Here is a 10,832-nt window from a genome sequence, read left to right on the forward strand (position 1 = left end):
CTTGTATTTCTTGGATGTGATAGCATGATGTATGTAAGCACAGCGGGTCAGCGTTGCATAATGTTCATCTCCTTTTCAATCCAACATGTCACAATTAATTGATCTTCAGGCAATGCCAGGTATATGGGCTGCAACCATCAAAACCGGTAATGAAAGATAGAGTCTGCGCTTTCAACACCTGGCATTCTGGGTACACAGTATCACAACTCACTGTCGAAGTGCACCGCAAAGCAAGCGCCACTATTCTCAAAGTTGTTTCAAGTATGAAAATTTGATTAAATCCCCAACTTGTCCAATTTTACTTAACAGCCTAATTCAGATTAAAGGAAAATGCACACCAGGTTTTTATTATTAACTAGGAAATCACTATTTATTGGAACCAAACTGCTTTTAACCAATGGCAAAAAAGCACACATGAACTAATAACATTTATTGCCATAACTTGAACTCTACTACTTTTTAAAATTCCCATACACAAGAAACAGACAAAAAAAAGTAAAACACAAGTATTTTAGGTGAGAAGGAAATAAGTCAGAAATGCACAGTTCCATCACTGAAAGAAAGTTATCTTTCAGTTCCTTTCGAGTCTTTAATGAGGCCTCAAAGCGGTGGTTATGCCGATTCTCAGTCTTTCATGACTGGTTCGGGATTTGCCTTTCCACTATCTCTGAAAGTGATTTTTCCTCTTTGCGTTCAACAAAGGCATTTGCAGAGAACTGTTTACAGGAAAATATTAATTGAGAACACCTATCAAGAAATTTTATGTTACTTTTCCACAGTGGAGGATGGGGGGGAGGTGGGTGGGGGAGTGTGGAGAGATGGAGGGAGATTTAGAAGTTTTGTCTTTGCAGGCTAGAGGTTTCTCTTCTCGTGCCCACATTAAGGGCTATAACCACTTGCACAGAAACCAATCAAATGTTTGTTACTGTACTCCTGAGACTACAACAAAACTATTCAATTGGAAAACCAATGAAAGGTCTGTCTCTGATTTAAGCTGACACACACACAAACCGCATATGTAGCATCCCCCTCCATTGCTTGAATAAGTTAACATTGTAGATGGAATGTATCTCCTGAATTTCTCCAGCAATTTCCGTTATTCTTATTGTAGATACAACTTCCACTAACTCTTGTTTTTAAGACTGTAATGTCTTCTCTTTCCTTGTGTTAAAGTGGTTTTTACCATTATTAAGTCCACAGTCCAACAAACTAACAATGGTATCTGAAGAAGGGTCACTGGACCTGAAACATTAACTCTGATTTCTCTCCACAGGTGCTCCAAAAGTTGCTGAGTTTCTCCAGCAATTTCTGTTTTTGTTTCAGATTTCCAGCGTCTTTGTTTTACAGTGAAAATGGTCTTTACAACAGGCTGCACATTCAATCCCACATAATGCCGGGTGCACAGGCTGCACAGGTATGAGCACACAGGCTGCATATTCAGGTAAAGTAGCACACAAGCTGAACTTCTACAGCAGATATGCAGCACACAGGCTGCATGTTTAGAATACCAGGTGATGCAGCATACAGGTTGTATCTCCAATCCCAGGTAATCCAGTACACAATCTGCACCTTCAATATCAGGTAATGCCAGGTATACAGGTTACACCTTCAATGGCAGAACCTCTGCTGACAACTGACCGAGACCAAAGGTAAGATGGCTGCCACATGTCCCGGGAGACAATGTTCTCAGGGGCTTATACACACTGGACCAAACCTCTACTCTGTTTTCTTTCAAGTGCAGCCTCATGGGCTGTGGTCTACCATCACAGGAATAGGAGCCTGGCTTTACCTCCCAAACTTCGTGCGCAGGTAAATACTTTGTGAATGAAGCTGAGGAAATGAGCACAGATGAGAGTCGATATGAGTTTAGTCAGAGATTATCAATCAATATCCCCCCTGGTGGGGGAATTTTAATTCCATTTTCAAGAATCAGTGTTTGGAATTAATGATGCATTCAATTTAAAAATGTCTGCATATATTAGAACCCATCTCCAAAAATCCTATTTCCAAATTAAACACTTGGATGTCAGCATGCTCCCTGTATTCTGATTTTTTAATTTGCCACATCAATTAATGTGCTTTGGAGACTTTTAATGAGATCCTTTGAAATTTAATTTAATTTTGTTCTACATTTAACATGTGCAGGGTAACAGCAGCAAGATTACTCCACAGTGCAGGTGGTTATTTCAACCTGCTTTCGTCCCATTGGAATTGATGCTTCCTTTTTGCATTGGGTGACCCAGTTTTCTCAACAAACAATTGTCAGAGTCCATGCATGGAATTCAAACAGTTCAAGACTTTATCAATCTGACATGGTCAGGGGGACCAGCAGCTCACATGAAAGGAAGAAAATCAATGCAGTCTGCAGTAAGTAAGGTATTGCAGTAGGGTCAGTACGTGTGTAGCAGAAAGGCACACAGGAGACAGAGATATGCACTGGAGAAAGGCAGAGAGGAAAGAGATCAAGGTCACATGAAGCATTGATGTCCATGATATGATTTATAGATAGATAATCTCAGAAAAGCAGCGCCCTCACAGGCTCAGGCTGGCATTGCAGCTAACAGTTGTAAGCATTCACAATTCCGCAAAGAATTACCATGTGTTGAAAGTGGTGATCATGTTTTATCAATAACCACAAAAGCCAGAATCACCATAAATACTTAATCAAAGTTTGTGAGAAGATTTGTAGCTCGGGTGCTCGTTGTTGTGGTTCTGTTTGCCGAGCTGGGAATTTGTTTTGCAGATGTTTAGGTGACATCCTCGGTGCTTGGGAGTCTCCTGTGAAGCGCTTCTGTGATCTTTCCTCACACCATTTGTAGTGGTTTGAATCTGCCGCTTCTGGTTGTCAGTTCCAGCTATCCGCTGCAGTGGCCGGTATATTGGGTCCAGGTCGATGTGCTTATTGACTGAATCTGTGGAAGAGTGCCATGCCTCTAGGAATTCCCTGGCTGTTCTCTGTTTGGCTCGTCCTATAATAGTAGTGTTGTCCCAGTCGAATTCATGTTGCTTGTCATCTGCGTGTGTGGCTACTAAGGATAGCTGGTCATGTCGTTTCGTGGCTAGTTGGTGTTCATGGAGGCGGATCGTTAGCTGTCTTCCTGTTTGTCCTATGTAGTGTTTTGTGCAGTCCTCGCATGGGATTTTGTACACTACATTGGTTTTGCTCATGCTGTGTATCAGGTCCTTCATTCTGGTGAGTTGTTGTCTGACAGTGGCTGTTGGTTTGTGTGCTGTTATGAGTCCAAGTGGTCGCAGTAGTCTGGCTGTCAGTTCGAAAATGCTCTTGATGTATGGTAGTGTGGCGAGTCCTTTGAGTTGCGGCATGTCCTTGTTCCGTTGTCTTTCCCTTAGGCATCTGTTGATGAAATTGTGCGGGTATCCGTTTTTGGCAAATACATTGTATAGGTGTTCTTCTTCCTCTTTTTGCAGTTCTGGTGTACTGCAGTGTGTTGTGGCCCTTTTGAATAGTGTCTTAATGCAACTTCTTTTGTGTGTGTTGGGGTGATTGCTTTCGTAGTTCAGTGCTTGGTCTGTGTGTGTGGCTTTCCTGTATACCTTTGTGGTGAATTCTCCGTTAGGTGTTCTCTGTACCATCACATCTAGGAATGGGAGTTGGTTGTCCTTTTCTTCCTCTCTAGTGAATCGGATTCCTGTGAGTGTGGCGTTGATGATCCGGTGTGTGTTCTCTATTGCTGTGTTTTTAATGATTACAAAGGTGTCATCCAAATATCTGACCCAGAGTTTGGGTTGAATTTGCGGTAAGACTGTTTGCTCTAACCTTTGCATTACCGCTTCTGCTATGAGTCCAGAGATGGGTGAGCCCATGGGTGTGCCGTTGATTTGTTCATATATTTGGTTGTTGAATGTGAAGTGTGTTGTGAGGCACAGGTCCAGTAGTTTGAGTATGTCGTCTTTGTTGATAGGTTCAACGTCCTGTTGTCTGTTCTGTATGTCCAGCAGGTTGGCTATTGTTTCTCTGGCTAGGGTTTTGTCGATAGAGGTGAACAGTGCCATTACATCGAATGAGACCATGGTTTCTTCCTTGTCTATGTATATATTTCTGATGATGTCCAAGGATTCCTGTGTTGACTGTATAGAGTGTCTGGATCCGCTGATCAGGTGTTTCAGTTTCTGCTGTAGTTCTTTAGCCAGTTTGTGTGATGGTGTCCCTGGTAGTGATACTATGGGTCTGAGTGGGATGTCTGGTTTGTGCACTTTGGGTAGTCCATAGAATCTGGGGGTGTTGTTGCTTTCAGGTTTCATTCTTTGTAGGTCAAACAGTGAGACAAAGTATCGTACCTCTGATAACAAGGAAAAGACAAACACATAACCTCAACACCAAGGAGAGGGAAGCACTAAAATCACTAAGAAACGATAAGAACATAATCATACTACCAGCAGACAAAGACAGAATGACGGTCATCCTGGACAAAGCAGACTACATCCAAAAAGCGCAACAACTACTTGCAGATACCAACACCTACCAAAAGAGGGAGTTTACCCCACCCCACAGCTCACCAATAGAATAAGCAACACACTGAGGAACCTACAAAAAAACGGACAGATAACCAGGTTTGACCTGCAGCAACACCCCCAGATTCTATGGACTACCTAAAGTGCACAAACCAAACATTCCACTCAGACCCATAGTATCACTACCAGGGACACCATCACACAAACTGGCTAAAGAACTACAGCAGAAACTGAAACACCTGATCAGCGGATCCAGACACTCTGTACAATCAACACAGGAATCCTTGGACATCATCAGAAATATATGCATAGACAAAGAAGAAACCATGGTCTCATTCGATGTAATGGCACTGTTCACCTCCATCGACATAACCCTAGCCAGAGAAACAATAGCCAACCTGCTGGACAAACAGAACTGACAACAGGACATTGAACCTATCAACAAAGATGACGGACCTGTGCCTCACAACACACTTCACATTCAACAACCAAATATATGAACAAATCAACGACACACCCATGGGCTCACCCATCTCTGGACTCATAGCAGAAGCGGTAATGCAAAGATTAGAACAAACAGTCTTACCGCAAATTCAACCCAAACTCTGGGTCAGATATGTGGATGACACCTTTGTAATCATCAAAAACACAGCAATAGAGAACACACACCAGATCATCAACGCCACACTCACAAGAATCCGATTCATGAGAGAGGAAGAAAAGGACAACCAACTCCCATTCCTAGATGTGATGGTACAGAGAACACCTAACGGAGAATTCACCACAAAGGTTTACAGGAAAGCCACACACACAGACCAAGTCCCGAACTACGAAAGCAACCACCCCAACACACACAAAAGAAGTTGCATTAAGACACTATTCAAAAGGGCCACAACACACTGCAGTACACCAGAACTGCAAAAAGGGGAAGAAGAACACCTTTTGTATTTGCCAAAAACGGATACCCGCGCAATTTCATCAACAGATGCCTAAGGGAAAGACAACGGAACAAGGACAGGCCGCAACCCAAAGGACTAGCCACACTACCATACATCAAGAGCATTTCCGAACTGACAGCCAGACTACTGCGACCACTAGGACTCATAACAGCACACAAACCAACAGCCACTCTCAGACAACAACTCACCAGAATAAAAGACCTGATACACAGCATGAGCAAAACCAATGTAGTGTACAAAATCCCATGCGAGGACTGCACAAAACACTACATAGGACAAACAGGAAGACAGCTAACGATCCGCATCCATGAACACCAACTAGCCATGAAACGACATGACCAGCTATCCTTAGTAGCCACACACGCAGATGACAAGCAACATGAATTCGACTGAGACAACACTACTATTATAGGACAAGCCAAACAGAGAACAGCCAGGGAATTCCTAGAGGCATGGCACTCATCCACAGATTCAATCAATAAGCACATCGACCTGGACCCAATATACCGACCACTGCAACAGACAGCTGGAACTGACAACCAGAAGCGGCAGATTCATACCACTACAAATGGCGGAGAAAAGATCACAGAGCACTTCACAGGAGGCTCCCAAGCACTGAGGATGTCACCTAGACAGGGGACGAAACGTCTGCAAAACAAATTCCCAGCTCGGCGAACATAACCACAATAAATACTTAATGCTTTTGCTTTCTTCTAGGCTATGACTGGGGCCAGAGTGAATGCATAACACAAGAGCTGGATGGATTATTTGTCAAGACTGGAAGTTATGTAACATTCTTCTGTGATGATAATAGCCCAACGATGCATCACTCAAATGTTCCTTTCAGTCTGCTTCTCACAAGCACAGGATGCCATCTCTGCGTACACAATGTGAGAATCTGAGCACCACTACAGCAACTCTGATAAACCATGGGGGATATCTGTCCATTGATATACAGCCATTAGATCACAAGGTCAGCTACTTGATATATGCAGCAAATTCCCATGAATCCTTCATACTGCAGCAGTCTAACATTGCAGACCTTTTCATTTCAGGACTGGCTCATAGGAGACAAGGGATACCCCAATACCTTTCAGGTTCACCTATGGTTAACTCGCGCAACAAAATGTGAGAAACAAAATGTTGTTGTTTGCTGAGAGCAACAAGACTAAACTCCCATCTTTTATAAGAAACAGTCTTTCAACCATATATCAGCCCACTTTACAGAATCCTACAGAACAGAATAAAGGCCATTTGGCCCATTAAGTTTGTTTCTACATTTTCGAAGAGCCCATAGTTAGTCCCACTCTGCTATGCTTTACCCTATTTTTCTACAAGTTTTTCACCTTCAAGAATTAATCCAATCTCTTTTAAAAACTACAATTGAATCTGGATCTATCAAAGTCTTGACCACATGAAGATGTTTTCTCCTCATCCTGCCTCTTTTGGAAATCACATTAAAGGTTATGAGGCCTTACACCAAGGATATCCATTCTGTCTGCACCTCCATCCCCCACCAGATCATTCTGAGCACTTCTTCAATGAATAAGAGCCTAACTGGTCCCTTTCCACAACTATGCACCTTCACCCGGCTAAACTTGTTACAGATTAAATAACTTCTCCTTCAATTCCACTTAGCTCCTCCAAAAACAAGACTCAAGGAGTGCCAGGTGTTTTGTTGAAGTGAAATAATCTTTGTCAAAATCCTGTTGAGATCCTTCCCTTGTTAATGGTGTTTCCTGTTCCCACAAAGAACTGGTTTCAAGTACTTTATTTCCAATTTCCTCTCCTCCCTCACTTCTGCATACTTCACATCTGATCTTCTAAATTCAGTCGTGGGACGTGGGCATTGCTGGCTGACAAGTATTTATTATCTATTTCTAGTTGCCCTTGAGAAGATGGTGGTAAGCTGCCTTCTCAAACTAATCCAGTTCACATGCTACAGCTTGATTTACGATGCCCTTAGGAAGTGAATGCCAGGATTTTGACCCAGCAACGGTAAAGGAATGGTGTTATCTCCAAGTCAGGGTGGCGAATGGCTTGGAGGGGAGTTTGCAGATGGTGGTATGTTCCCATATATGTGCTGCCTTTGACCTTCTAGATAGAAGTGGTTGTGGGTTTGGAAGGGGCTGTCTAAGTATCTTTGGTGAATTTCTGCAGTGCATCATGTAGATAATACACACTGCTGCTACTGAGTATTGGTGGTGCAGAGATGCTTGTGGATGTGGTGCCAGTCAAGCAGGCTGCTTTGTCCTGGGTGGTGTCAAGCGTCTTGAGTATCATTGAAGCTTCCCCTGCCCAGGCAAGTGGGGTGTATTTCATCACACTCTTTACTTGTGCCTTGTAGATGGTGGACAGGCTTTGGGGAGTCAGGAGGTGAGTTATGCACTGCAGTATTCCTTGCCTCTGACCTGCTCTTGTAGCCACTCTGTTTATGTGGTCAGTGTACCTGAGTTTCTGGTCAATGGTAACCCTAAGGATGTTGATAGTGGACCATTCAGTAATGATGACACTATTGAATGACAAGGGGCAATGATTAGATTCAAAGTTAATTGAGAGAATGCTCCTAAGAGTTTGTAGTTAAGCTTCTTGATAGTGAAAGGATCCAAGGGAATGGAGGAAAGGGAAATAGGAAGTTGTAAATATCTGGAAGTGTTCTATTGTCTGATTCAGTACATTTATGGTTGATACTCAGCCATCAACTGTAGCTGTTCTGACGACACAACCTTGCACATAAATGTTTCAGATTTGTCTTCTTGATTGACAGGAATCCTCGACTGCATTCATTCTATTTCACACAGTTGGCTATCACATTTTCCACTCTCTCACAGAACCATGAAAGGATTCCCATAGTCAATGGATCATCCTCTGCCAATGCTGCCACTTCTAGCATGATGCGACTATCAAACACATCTTTCTATTCCCCACCAGCATTCTGAAGCCCTCGTCTCTATCTAACACTGTGGTCCATTCCTTTATTACTTCTGGTGCCACATATCATTCTCCTTTAATAAAGTATTCTCATTGGCCTCCTTGATGACATGCTGGACCCACAACGTTTTGAGACACATGCATCAGATCCCCTAAATCTCTTTGCATCTCAGAATTCTCCAATAATTCTCTAACTAAGTAATACTCTATACTTTTTCCATTCCTGTCAAACTAAATAATTTAACGTTTTCTAATCTGATAGGCAACTTGCCAGATTTTTGCCCAGTCATTCAACCTTTCCGTATCTGTGTGAAAATAACTTATATCTTCTTCACAATAACACTTTCTGATCTAACTTGGTATCATTAGTGGGCGGCATGGTGGTACAGTGGTTAGCACTGCTGCCTCACAGTACTAGAGACCTGGGTTCAATTCCCACCTCAGGCGACTGACTGTGTGGAGTTTGCACATTCTCCCCGTGTCTGTGTGGGTTTCCTCTGAGTGCTCCGGTTTCCTCCCACAGTCCAAAGATGCGCAGGTCAGGGGAATTGGTTATGCTAAATTGTCCATAGTGTTAGGTTAGGGGTATGGGTGGGTTGCGCTTCAACGGGTTGGTGTGGACTTGTTGGGCCAAAGGGCCTGTTTCCACACTGTAAGTAATCTAATCTAATCTAATCTGCAGATTTAGCTTTCATGATTGTTTTCTCCCCTCATTGATGTAAGTTGTAAAATAGTTGAGAGGCCAGCAAGGACCCCACTCAACTCCACTCACATCCAACCAATCAGAGAAAGAGCCATTCATGCATGCTGTCAGTTTCTTGCCTGCCAGCCGGCCAGCTAATCCTTTGACCATGCCAATATGTTACTCCCTACGTCAGAGCTCTTATTTTCTGCAATAACTTTTGATGTGGCACTACCAACATCTTCTAGAAGTCCAAATATGGAATGTCCACCAGCTTATCATTCAAAGCACATCTTACTCTTCAAAAAACTCTGATAACTTGGTTCAACATGATTTCTCTTTGACAAAACCATGCTGACTCTTCCTGGTTACCTTGACTTTTTCTAAGTGTGCAGCTATAATCTCTTTAATGACCAATTCTAACATCTTCCCCACAATAGGCATAAAGCTAACAGGCGAATAATTTCCTGTTTGCTTCATCCCTTCTTTTTGTGAACAGAGGGGTTATTTTTTGCTACCTTCCAGTCTAGTGGAATCTTTCCTGATCGAGGCAATTTTGGAATAGTACTACCTCGTGTACTACCTCATTTGCAAACTTATCCTAGAATGAACTCCATCTGGACCCAGAGACTTATTAACCACAGTGCCAGCGAATGGCTTAGAACCACTTCCCTGATGATTGCAATTTTACAAAGTTCCTCTCTCCCTTCCATTTCCTGACTTGCTGATTGCTATTACTGATTGCTTTTTGAATCTTTTAATCTGAAGACCGAAGCAAAATCCATGTTTCTTTCACCTTCCATTTCCTTATTATCTGCTATTAATTCCACACTCACTCTCTAGAGGACTGGCATTCACTCTATTTATTCTCTTTCTTCTTAAGTATTGCAGAAACTCTTGCTATCCATGTTCACATTCCTAGCTCGCTTCCTTTCATGCTCTGATTTCTTTCTCCTGATTAATCTTTCAGTTCTTAAGTGTCATTATTTTACATTCAGAACAATCACCCAACCTGCCCTCATCTTTGCTGTGTTATCGAGTTATAGAGTCATAGAGTCAGAGAGATGTACAGCACTGAAACAAACACTTTGGTCCAACTCATCCATGCAGACCAGACATCTGAAGCCAATCTGCTTTTTCCTTAACTTTGATGCTTTTCCAAACTTCTTTAGTTAATCACTGCGATGCGTCCTTCCTTTTGAAATTTTATGGAATATATTTATTCTGAGAATTCTGAAATGTCCCCAAAACGTCCCAGCATACAGACACTCATCAGACATGTCAAACTGGTTCTGAAGTAGGTAAAAACTGACCAGCTGGAGCCATTTCTACTCTTCAAGAATATTTTCCGCACACTGACCGGCGTGTGTTCAGGGAGGTAGCAACCAATGGGCATTCCATCAACTTAGGGGAGTACGCGGTGTCAGTGATTTGCTACGTAAGCAAGTGTATTGACGACCATCACTTCTCACCCCAACCAGAAGCCATGGATGACCGCAAAGTGGTGTGCGCTGCTGAGGAAGTGGGATTCAACCTTCAGAGCTGATGACAAGACTGCCCTAACAACAGCAAGGGCCAACCTGACCCGGACCATCAAAGAGGCAAAGTATGCACAGGCACAAAAACTACACAGCCATTTTCAGGACAGTGGCGATATGTGCAGCATGTGAAAGGGCATCCAGGCCACTACCAACCATGGAACAGCATCGCCCACTTGTGCTAGTGATGGGTCCCTCCCAGATGAAGTGAACAACTTTTATGCACAGTTTGAGGCATGAAATGATGAG

This window comes from Chiloscyllium punctatum, chromosome 10, assembly GCF_047496795.1.
Source record: "Chiloscyllium punctatum isolate Juve2018m chromosome 10, sChiPun1.3, whole genome shotgun sequence".
In the NCBI taxonomy this organism is placed as follows: Eukaryota; Metazoa; Chordata; class Chondrichthyes; order Orectolobiformes; family Hemiscylliidae; genus Chiloscyllium; species Chiloscyllium punctatum.